This window comes from Colobus angolensis, unplaced genomic scaffold, assembly GCF_000951035.1.
Source record: "Colobus angolensis palliatus isolate OR3802 unplaced genomic scaffold, Cang.pa_1.0 Scaffold137, whole genome shotgun sequence".
Classification (NCBI taxonomy): domain Eukaryota; kingdom Metazoa; phylum Chordata; class Mammalia; order Primates; family Cercopithecidae; genus Colobus; species Colobus angolensis.
In genome coordinates this window covers 9,664,461-9,675,124 of record NW_012114455.1, presented here as the reverse complement: position 1 = coordinate 9,675,124, position 10,664 = coordinate 9,664,461, and positions in this window count along the sequence as shown.

Genomic DNA, 10,664 nt, shown 5'->3' with positions numbered 1-10,664 from the left:
GCCTCATGTGATGCACCCACCTCAGCTTCCCAAAGTGCTGAGATTACAGGCGTGAGCCACCAAGCCCAGCCTGCCCCCACCACTTCTATTCAACACTGTATTGGAGGTTCTAGCAGTGCAACCAGGCATGAAAAAAAGAATTAAAAAAAAATTAGAAAGGAAGAAGTAAAGCTGTCTTCGTGTCTTCATTTGCAGAGAACATTAACATTTATGTCAGGGATCAGCAAACTACAATCCAAAGGCCAAATATAACTGTTGTCTGTTTTTTTGTTATTTGCGTTCGTAAATAAAATTTTACTGGAACACAGCCACATCCATCCATTTACTTATCATCTATGGTTGCTGTAAACCAAAAAGATCTGAGACAGGTCTCAATCAATTTAGAACTTTATTTTGCCAAGGTTAAGGACATGTCCGGAAGAATAAAACATGGAATCACATAAATGGTCACCGGTCTTTGCCTTTCTTCAAAGATGATTTTGAGGGTTGCAATATTTAAAGGGAAAAGGTGAGCTGGAGGGGAAAGACGGAGAATATGATAATCTACATGTTGCAAGAGAAAAGGGGCAGGTAGGGGAATAGTCAATTATGTATTCATATTGGGCTCAGTAAATCAATACTCTACATAAGGTAAGGTGAACATGGAGTAGCTACTTGGGGAGACATCGAACCTTTTATCTACAGCTATCTGCTTAGAAACAAATGGAAAGGCAGCTTCTTGCAGGACACAGCTTTCAGCTTAATTTTTTCCTTTTGGCAGAGTGACCCGCAGTCTGAGTTTTTATTTTCCTTTCACACTGCTTTCACTCTAAAATGGCAGAGTTGAGTAACTGTAACAGAGATCTTATGAATGGAAAATAAATACAAGATGCTCAACCTAATTTGCATCATTTAATTTGCACCTTAATGCAAATTAAAACCACAATAAGATACCACTGTGCATCTATCAGAATGACAAAAACTAAAAAGACTGACTATACCTAGTGTTGGTGAGGGTATCAAAAACAGGACTTCCCATCCATTGCAGGTGGGAATGTAAAATGGTATAACCAATTTGGAAAAGCATGATTAACAATGAAAAGATAGACCTATTATTTGATTCAGCCATTATACTCCCACATACTTATATAAGAGAATGAAATCATATGTTTGTACAAAGACTTGTACACAAGTGTATCTATCTGTAGCATCTAAAAACTGGAAATAACCCAAATGCCCATCAACAGTAAATAAACAAATGGCGGTATTTCCATAAATGGAATGTGACTATTCAGCAATAAAAAGTAATAAATTATTGATGCATGCTGCCACATAAATGAATGTCAAAATAATTATGCTGAGTGAAAAAGGCCAGACAAGAAGAGTACATACGGTATGATTCCATTTGTACTCTAGGAAAATTCTAGGAAATTCAAACTAGTGACAAAATTGCTAAGTGGTTACCTGGGGACAGGGCAGATGGGGTGAATGAGGAAGGAAGGGCAGAAGGGAAGGATTACAGGAACATTAGGAAACTTTTGAGGGTGGTGGGTAGGTCTGCTAGAAAACTTTTGGGAGTTGCTGGATATGCTCGCTATCGTGGTTGTGGTGATGGTGGTTTCAAAGATTTACATATATGCTAAATTTTATCAAATTATACTGCATAATTTAAATATGTGCACTTTATATATCAATTATACCTTGATTTTTTTTTTAAGTCCAAAACCAAAAAATTGGGCTCTGATGTGTGGCCATGTGAACGAGTGATCTGGTGGGAAAGGACACAGTAGCTCTGTACCAAAACCCTGACTCCCAAAACTGGACATAGATACGGAGGTATTTTCTCTCTCTCACAGAAGCTTAGGGTCTAAGAATATATGGCTCACATGAATCCTTGAGATAATTCTTTGTTCTTACTCTGCCTTTCCTACGTCTACACTACATGCCTGTACCATACCCAACACACATCCATCTTTTTTTTTTTTTTGAGACGGAGTCTTGCTCTGTCACCCAGGCTTGAGTGCAGTGGTGTGATCTCAGCTCACTGAAAGCTTCGCCTCCCGGGTTCACACCATTCTCCTGCCTCAGCCTCCCGACTAGCTGGAACTACAGGCTCCCGCCACCATGCCTGGCTAATTTTTTTGTATTTTTAGTAGAGACAGGGTTTCACAATGTTAGCCAGGATGGTCTCTATCTCCTGACCTGGAGATCCGCCCACCTCGGGCTCCCAACATCCATCTTTTAACTATGGAAAAATGCCAGTGGAAATCAAGGCATTCGTTTGCTGCCATTCTGCACAATCATAAGGGAAAAGAAAAGAGTCAGTAAAATCCTAGTATTAAAAAGGAAGAAATTCTACCTCTTCTCATACCATTAACTCAATGTTAGGGAAGGATTATTAGAGTTTCTCAGCACTCAGTTTTTGCTCCTATTTTTGAAAATCTGTAGAATGAGACCCTACAATATACCAAGGAATAAGGAAGAAAATGGGAACGCAGGAAAATGGTTAAAATCACAAGGTAAAAGAAAGCTGAAGCTTAGAAAAAACATTTGCTTTCATTCCATATAAATAAAAAGGGAATTTCCGTGTTCTTTTCAGATAATGCCTCTCAATTAACAAAGATTTCATTTTCAGCTTCTGTAGATCCACAAATTAGTAAGATACCTACACATCAAATGTCAGTCAGTTATAATGGAAGCCCAATGTGCTCACAGCATCCAGAAACCTCAGCCATCTGAAGTCTAGCCTCTCCACCTACCACAACCTCCATAATCACACTAATTACATTTTTAAAATCAAGGAAGACAGTGGATCTCTAAAAATGAAAAAAGAAATACTTTCTACTATGTGAAAACTAGCCACCTCATGTGGCAACACTTACATTACAGTAAAGCAATTTATTTGTTTATTGAGACAGAGTCTCGCTCTGTCACCCAGTCTGGAGTGTCGTTGCAAAGCCTTGGCTCCCTGCAACCTCTGCCTCCCAGGTTCAAGGAATTCTCCTGCCTCAGCCTCCCAAGTAGCTGGAATTACAGGCATGTACCACCAAGCCCAGCTCATTTTTTGCGTTTTTAGTAGAGACGGGGTTTAACCATATTGACCAGGCTGGTCTTGAACTCCCAACCTCAGGTGATCCACCTGTCTCAGCCTTCCAAAGCACTGGGATTACAGGCGTGAGCCACCGCACCCAGACAGTAAAGCAATTTAAAAAGGGCTGTATACTTGGCATCAGAGATGGAAGTACAGGTTTCAAGTCACTCTATCTAAACAAAACTACTCTGTGTGTGTTCATTACATAAATTATATATGCTGACATAGATATACTTAATTATGTACCATGACATACACACGTATTTTGCTAACATTTCCTGCAGTATATACTATGTGCCAACCACCAAGTTCCTTACCAACACTGAACTTTTATTAATACATTCCTCCCAACAATCCTACGAGGCAGGTACTGCAATTACCCCAGTTACAGACAAGGAAACTCACTCACAATCACCCCAGTCACAGACAAGGAAACTCACTCACAATCACCCCAGTCACAGACAAGGAAACTCACTCACAATCACCCCAATCACAGACAAGGAAACTCACTCACAATCACCCCAATCACAGACAAGGAAACTCACACAGAGGCCACATGGCTACTGAGTGGTGCCGGAGATCAACTCAAGTAGCAGCTCCAGAGTACACGCTCTTACTTGTTTCGCCTTGCCCAAATTTAAGATAGCCGCCTTCACGTTGTGTACGAGGATATGATCTCCAATATGAAAGGGGAGGGGTAGAGCATGAAATACAGCATGAAAATCTTGTCGCATCTGAGGTCTGAAGCCACAGACCAAAGAGAAAGTTCTATATGCTGCCTTTGTGTTGATGGGCTAGGACCAGGAGTGGGCCCCAAGTAATACCCAGCAAGGTCACCACAGAGCACTCCAGCCCAGCGCATCTGGCAGAGGGATCACTGGAACCCAAGGGCTAGCATCTCGGTCACCCTGAGTCTTCAGTACCTAGCGTGGTAATTGGCATATATTAAGGGCTCGTAAATGTTTTGCTCAATGAATTTCAACAAATGAATCTTTTACAAAGTAGTAATTGACAATGTGGGTTCTGGATTGGACTGTCTGAGTTTTATATGAACTCTATCCCTTACCATGCTGCTTTGGGTACATAACTGTGCCTCAGTTTTCTCATCTATGAAATGTCTAGATTAGTGCCTACATCGTAAGGTGGCTGAGATAATTAAATGGGTTACGATAATTTTTAGAGACAGGGTCTCACTTTGTCACCCAGGCTGGATTGCAGTGGCATGATCACAGCTCCCTGTAGCCTCAAACTCCTGTGGTCAAGCAATCCTCCCACCTCAAGACTCCTGGGAATACGGATGTGTACCCCACACCTAACTTTTAAATTTTTTATAAAAATGGGGTCTTGCTATCTTGCCCAAGCTGGTCTCAAACTCGTGACCTCAGGCAATCGGCCCCCCAAAATACTAGGATTACAGGGATGAGCTGGTAAATGAGTTATCACACATAAAGGACTGACAAATTCCTGGCACACACTTAGCACTCAATAAGAACTGGAGGAAAAAGAAGAAATGAGGGGAGAAATATGATCAGATTTGTGTTTAAGATAATAAAAGGCAATACTGGTGGTAGGTAGAGTATTATACCAAAAGAACACTATCATTACAAAGGCACAAAGGTTACTCTATTTTCTAGTATACTTGCGGCACTTTTTGGTATTAGAGCAATAGTATTAACAACAGGAGTGCCTTAGCTAGCCTGGAGACAGGCTTCGATTCCAGATACCCTGACTCTGGCCCAGTGTTCTCTCTGCTAGGATGGAAAGAACACTCTACACCTCAGTTCTCCTCTCACTTCTTGGCTACCACTCTTTGAGTAAATACTCTGGTCTCCTGCATTTCAAATGACTATACTTAGAGTTAAATAGCTGTCCCCCTTGAAAAGATTCAGTGTTTCCCAGAGCACAGCAATTATTATAGAACTGGGTTAAAGCCCACATTTAAACTCAAACTTCAATGACAGTGCCATTCTATACATGTTAATACATTAATTTGCCATTACGATTAAGCAATACGCATGAAGTTCATAACTCAAGTATCACTGTTAAGCTGCTCCTGGTTGTTTCCGTTGGAAGATGGGTAAGAACAGAGAAGACATGTTCACAGCGTTACACTGTCAGCCCATGCTGGCTGTTCAGAATGGGACAGTATCTTCCTGAATGAAAAGGAGCAGCTGGCACAGCGACAGGCATCCTGGCTGACCACTTACACCGAGAACGGTTTGCTGAACGGAGACACAAACCTCACCGTGAGTTCCGAAAATTAACTTTAGTTAACTTTACTTCCTTCACGGTTTTTTTTTTTTTTTTTTTGAGACGGAGTTTCGCTCTGCTGCCCAGGGTGGAGTACAGCGGCCGGATCTCAGCTCACTGCAAGCTCTGCCTCCCGGGTTCCCGCCATTCTCCTGCCTCAGCCTCCCGAGTAGCTGGGACTACAGGCGCCCGCCACCTCGCCCGGCTAGTTTTTTGTATTTTTTAGTAGAGACGGGGTTTCACCATGTTTGCCAGGATGGTCTCGATCTCCTGACCTTGTGATCCGCCCGTCTCGGCCTCCCAAAGTGCTGGGATTACAGGCTTGAGCCACCGCACCCGGCCTTCCTTCACGTTTTTACTCAAAAAATATTTATTTTAAAACTAAGTATTTGTCTAGGAAGGAAGCAGCACAATATGGTGGTTAAGCTGAAACTCTAGAACATCTGAGTTTGAAGTCTGTTTCTACTGCTTACCAAATGTCTCTAACTTGGATCTTCATCGATCTTTCTGTTTTCTCATCCATACAACGGTGATAACTGTAATACCTTCTCCTCCAGTCGTAAGAGTAAGAGAGCATATGTAAAGTGCTGAGTACAGGACCTGAGGCAGACCACACATTCACATGATATCAGCCGTTATTAGAGAACTGCTTTCTAGGTGCTGAGATTTCAGAGGTGTAGAGACGCAAGGCTGCCCTCAAGGAGCTCACTAGCAGTTGGGAAATAGGACTCAGATGCATAAATACAGTGGTAACTCGAAAGTGGTCTTAAAAGAGAATGAGAGTCTAATTAGGGATTTTTAAGATCTGCTATAACCTATTCAATTTTTAGCTCCCCAAGGGATTTTCCTCACCATCTGGGCCATCAATGCAAGCAGGTTTGAAAAGCCCTCATAATTTTCCTATGTCACACCTCCTCCTCAGCAAGAAAGGCTCTGTGGGTGGAAAGCAGCGAAGAACACTGCATGTTATGCAGAAAGCAATCATTCCTCAGAAGACACAAGGGCCCTGCAGAGCAGACGAGCCACAGAAACTTGTTTGGATCAGAAAAATGGGATCATGAAGACCTAGAGATAGGAACTGACCATTTTTTTTTTTTTATTTTTTAAGGAGGAAAGGGGGATTCACCTCAAAGCACTTTTCTAATCAGAAATAGAAGTTTGAGAAGAATTTAACATCTTAATTAAAGAGATAACGTCACTCTCCCATGTCATGAGATTTAACTTTCATTAAAGGAGAGGTCTAACATTAAAGACAGAAGCAACTTAAAAAACAGCACACATTGACTTATATTTCGGGTGACATTACTGGAAAATCTCCACTGAGCAAAGCAGAAAATGATGAGCTTACAAAAATAAAGGAAGCAAAGAAATGTTGGAAAGAAACATAAAAATCAAGCACAGCACAACTTGCCTTACAAATGCAGTATAGTTAATTACAGATGACAAATATTGTCTTATCCTCAATGCCACCATCAGAGAGAGGGCAAGACAGCGAGAAAAGGATCTAAATGGGTCCCTCAAATCCCCTTCTAAGTAGTGAGGAAGAGAGAAAAAGAAAATGAAGAAAATAGAAACAGACTTCACCGAACTTGGTACAATTCTGGAATCTGTTCCTGGGCCTACCTTTCCCAGGCCAAGAGCTGCTAGCTCAGGCTTTTCCCTGAAACCTTCATTTTACAATTACCTCATTCCTCCCCCATGCAACCTTGTAGCACTTATTTTTATTTTATTTTTTTGAAATAGGGTCTCACTCTATCGCTGAGGCTGGAGCACAGTGGCATGATCACAGTTCACTGCAGCCTCGAACTCCCAGCCTCAGGTAATCCTCCCACTTCAGCCTCCCAAGTACATGGGGACTACAGGCATGCACCACCACACATGGCTAATTTTTGTATTTTTTGCAGAGATGGGATTTCATCATATTTCCCAGGCTTGCCTTGAACTCCTGGGCTCAAGCAATCTGCCCACCTCAGCCTCCCAAAGTGCTGGGACTACAGGTGGTGAGCCACCACACCTCTCCCTAGCTGCATTTAAATGAAGGCTTTCTGGAGACTCTGGTGTAACCCAAAGGTCTTTCTCTAGGCTGGAGTATCAGTGTGAATGGTGGTGGGAAAGATGCTAGCTGAAGGAGTGCTTACCGAGCTATCCCTCACAAATATCAGCAGGTGGAGCTCCACCTGCAAGCTAGCCCTGAAATCACCCGTAGAAGTGCAGTATACCATCAAAATCAGGCCCAGAAAAAGAAGATACAATGCTGCTATTTGTCTAATCATGAGTTCCATGTACTTTGACAATGTCCTTGTTATGATGCAATGGATTTCTCTCTGCCATTTTAGCTAAGGCGAACATATAGGGAAGACCACTGACCCAACTACAGAGAATGAGTATCTATACTTGCCCCAATATTTAAGCCCAGAGACTACTGGTTCTGACTTTAGATACACACTATTTCTTCCTGGCACAGGTAGAAATAGTTTTGCTGTCCTTCACAATTCATTAAAGCAAATTTTGCAAATCCCAAATTATCTCACATGAACTTTCTAATGAGTTACATTTGGTTCTGATTATTGTGCTTTTTCCAAGATCTAGCTTTTTTTAAATTAAGAGGCCTCTTTCAAAACAGAAGATTTCAGTTAATTTGGCATTGCTCTTAGTTTTCCTCTCTGAAGTTGAACTTTCGTGTCCACTCCTTCCCTAAAAAGCAGTTCACTTGTAACCTAAGTTTCCTGGATATAGGTGAGCTATATACATACGCATGCACAGGAAAAGGAATGGCTAGCTCTTCTTCCCCTGGAGGGCAGAGCTGGGGCGATACTTCAGCACGATGACCTGGGTCTACACTCAATCAATACTGACTAGGCCCAGGGGATGGATCTGATCCACATTTTTAGGGGAACTAAGCAGAAAAGGAGATGTTTCCTGTGTGCTTCATAAAGTGTACAGGTTTTTCACTGACTGAAAATGATTAGAACTAATATAGTCCTCATAATTTTGCAAGCACTAAATTTTCAAGAACTGAAGGGCCAGAGTCCTTAAATAATGTCATAAACTCAACATCTTACAGTGCAAAGCATGTGTGTGTATATATATGTATACATATATATACACACACATATATGTATATGTATATACATACATATATATACACACACATATACATAAGAAAATTCAGAACAGACTTTAAATTTAAAAATCTGAAGATCACACCTTTAAACTACTTTCCATGATTTACAGAATTTATAAAGTGGCAACTTGTAATATAAAAATAAATCAAGAAAACATTATCCTGAAGTAAACATTATTTGGTCAGAAATACAGCAATTATTAGTTTAAATGAAACATAATTTTAAATTGTTTTTAATGCTTTGCAACTTGAATTTTCCATTCCCTATAATGCCTCCCTTCTCCATTAGCAGAAAAAACCCAAGAGCTGACTACACAACCAGAAGTCCGCCTGCTCCTCAAACCCAGTATCAGTAAGATGTGAGAAGAAATGTCCCTGCAAAAGACATTAAGTTGCGTCACTAACGTTCCAGAGAGGTTCATCAAATGATTCCAGAGGTACTTGAGAATTTCACTGAATCTCAAATGAAGGAGTCAATACAACCTGTTCCTGAGCATGTGCTGCGGAAGGGTGGCCAGCTGGGACTAATCTACAGGCAAGGCGTCCCGAAATGCAGAACGTCAACCACAGATACTAAAAACTGTTTCCAAAATTTGCCAACCTTCATAGTACTTACTCAAGAAATTCCCTCTTAGAAATTGTTTCTAAGTGAAGTTCAAACTAGTGAGGGAAGAGGATGGTGAACAGAAACTAAGATACATTCACTATTGCTGTTCCTCTCTTGTGGTGTTTCCCTCACCCTCAGCAGCTCGATGGGACGCACGGGATGGGGTGTGGAGGGGACAAGAAAAAGGCTTTTTTGCATTATATACCACAAAGGGACTCCTGGAGGGCAGTGACTATATTCCAGCCCTCTTCCACAACCCCAAGGCACACCACTGCATTGTCTCTGGGTAATCCCCTAACAGTTCTAGAAAGTGCCACATGTCAGCAAAATGTGGGTGTACAGCAAATATTTAACGATAATAATAAACCAAATTATACTAGATTTGGTGAATTATGAGAAAGCACAAACTGAGGAGTCCTTTATTATTGGTACAGCATAGGTAAAGAATAATTCTGGCCAGTATCTGCCCAAGGAAAGAAGAATCCAAATATGTTCATTACTCATTAACTGAGCACATTGCCCAATACACCAAAGAAGTCAGTTCCAAGCAAACCACAGCTAGAAACATCAAAAGAGAACCATTCCCTGCTTGCAGGAAGGGAAAATGCAGAACTAGCTTTTAGGTAATAGAAATGAGACTTCAGAGACTGCCTTCCCTTGGGTGGAAGAGCAGGTGATTAAGAGTCCCTAGTAAACATCTGCCCAAACAACTGGCCCTTGGATTTGAGAAGAACTTAAAATAGAGTTTTAAGAGGAAATAACATGACATAATAAAACACTACTATGTACTGGCTATGAAGTATGATAAAGTGAAAGAAAGAACATACAAGCCCTTGCCTTATTATTTGTCTCAACCAGATCCATGGTGCCAATCCAGATCCAGGCCTTCTGGATGGAGGTGAACAGACCAAGAAGGTGATCAGAGAATCCAAAGCCTTACCTATTTATACTAACCTTAAAGCTCACTCTAAGGATGTCAGTTCATTATATAAATGCCTTCTACATGGGCTGGGTGTGGTGGCTCACGCTGTAATCCAAGGCGGGAGGATCACTTGAGGCCAGGAGTTCGAGACCAGAGACTGGGCAACATGGAGAAACTCTTGTCTCTACCAAAAATATAAAACTTAGCCAGGTGTAGTGGTGCGCACCTGTAATCCCAGCTACTCAGGAGGCTGAGGCATGAGAATCACCTGAACCCAGGAGACGGAGGTTGCAGTGGGCCAAGATCGCACTACTGCACTCTAGCCTGGATGACAGTAAAGCTCCATCTAAAAAATAAATAAAGTAAATAACAAAATGCCTGGCAACTAACATCATGTACATCAACATTTGAGACACAGTGGGTTAGGTGGCTGTATGTGTCCACTGAGTGGTTACATACAGCTGAGTGATTACAATATTTAAGATGTTTGTTATGTTTAAGATGTCCAGTATATTCAGTTTCTTCCTAAAATGGTGAAAAAGTAGCCCCTGTTTAGTAAGTGGTCATGTAGCAAGTTAACAACAGCACAATCGCAACTCAGTACTTCCGTAGTGCTTTAACCTAGACTCTTTTGTTTCTATTTGATTTCCCTGGTTTTGCATTTTATATTAGAACAATTTTTTTTTTTTTT